This window comes from Mesoplodon densirostris, chromosome 19 (genome assembly GCF_025265405.1).
Source record: "Mesoplodon densirostris isolate mMesDen1 chromosome 19, mMesDen1 primary haplotype, whole genome shotgun sequence".
Lineage (NCBI taxonomy): Eukaryota > Metazoa > Chordata > Mammalia > Artiodactyla > Ziphiidae > Mesoplodon > Mesoplodon densirostris.
Genome location: NC_082679.1, coordinates 40,142,947 through 40,145,086, shown reverse-complemented (window position 1 = coordinate 40,145,086; position 2,140 = coordinate 40,142,947).

The following is a 2,140-nucleotide window of genomic DNA, read 5'->3' as shown; positions in this document are numbered from 1 at the left end:
TGATTCAGTATATGAAAAACATTGCTCTTAATTATTTTAAACTGGCTTATTATAAAAATAATTCAAACCCTTCTATCTATTATCTGTTTATATATTTTTATATCTTTCTCTCTCACTCTCTTTAAGATTATTTCCTTAAGGAAAACAAACACCAGCACAAATCTAGAGACCAAACCAATGAGCTAATTGGGGGAGAGCAATGTTATAACTTAGACACATTTACGCCATGTTTTTATTATTTTCCTGTTAGTTGCAACCCTCATAACTTTCAGGGACAAACATCAAGACCAACCTGAAAACCTTCTAGCATGTGAAGAACAAAAATATCAGGCTAGAACAAATAAGCAATTCTGGTCTGGGAATGCAATCTGGGATTTGCCCTTTCAAAGGGCAGCAGTCTAACAGCTTGTTAGTTAGCCTTTTTAAAGGCCAGCAACCAAGAAAGTAGACCACTAGGTGTGGGTCACTCCACAGAAAACAAGCCATGTCCCTGTGGCTATTTGCAATGCAACAAGAAGCTGTGGTCCAGGAGTAAAGCCAGTTATTTTCAGTCATGGGCACCAGAATGGAATTCCAAAATATTGTTGTAACTCTAGAAATGCTTGACCTAGGAGCACCTTTTTAGGATTATATTGCAAGGAAATAAGCTAAATAACCAAGAAAAAGATTTATGTACAAAAATGGTAATTTCAGGGTTATTTAGAAATGTCTATGAATACACATACATAGACATTTTTAGCTGCAACAGAACGATTACATAAACAATAGTACGCCTATATAACAGCTAAGACAGAAATAAAAGTAACAATAGTTGAACATGGTAGTAAGCTCCATGCCTTAAATAGCCGATCTCATTTAATCCTTACAATAACTCATTTAGGTAGGCACTTTTTCCACCCTCATTTTATTCATTAGAAGATAGAGGCTTAAAGAGATTAAAATGAATTGCCCAAAGTCACACAGCCCATAAGTTGCAGAAGGAGGATACATACCAAGATCTTTTGGATTCCAGAGCCAAAATGTACCTGCTCTGCAATACTTTAAAATAAAACATTCAAAATATGAATACAAAGTAAAATGAATATTTTCCATCCTTTTCAATAAGAGTAGCATCTGTTCTAGCCCAAACTCTATGTATATTTTAGCAGGATGCATTTGGGTCCTGGAGATAATTATATCTTTTTATTAAACATAGTATTTGAGCAACAACGATGACTAAAAGCCATATATCTGAATAGTAAATATTTCAGCTGAATTAATCTAAAATAGCTGTCTACAGTGATGAATTTCTAAACCTAATTTTTACAGTTTCTAATTCCTCTGCCCTGCAGAGGAATGTGCCTCTAGATTTTATTTTACTCTCCACTTATCCTCTGTTTAGAGGATATATTATCTTTAAATAAGAAGGCAAATGTTATCTGAGCAAAGGTTAGGGACACATTCTGTGCCCTTAATACAAATAATTTTAAGCAATTTGACAGACAGAGTGCCATTACATCATTTTAGATACTAATGGGCATAATAACTCTTCAGCTTCCTACTGAAAGAGAGCTCTAAAGCGAGACAACGGAATGAAAAGAAAATGTCAAGTTATTTATGGATTCCATTGCTATTTTATGACACCTAGAAGGAAGGTGGTCCCTTTGTGGAACTATATGTCTAGCTTTTACTGAACAGCATCTTCTTCCACGTCTTCAGGAAACCTACCCAGATTTTACTTGGAAACCATCCTTTTTCATATTAATGCACAGGGCTCAGTGAGGCTGATACATCCTCAGCCTAAGAGGTAACCTTGAATAAACAGGAATAGAGACGCAGACGAAGAGAACAGACATGTGGTCACAGGGTGGGGGGTGGGAGAAGGTGGGATGAATTGGGAGATTAGGAATGACATATATACACTACCTTGCATAAAACAGATAGCCAGTGGGAACATGCTATAAAGCACAGCAAGCTCAGCTTGGTGCTCTGTGATGACCTAGATGGGTGGGATGGGGGTGGGTGGTGGGAGGGAGGTCCAACAGGGAGGGGATATATGTACACATATAGCTGACTCACTTCATTGTACAGCAGAAACTAACACAACATTGTAAAGCAATTATACTCCAATAAAAAAAAATTTTTTTTTAAAGCCAACATA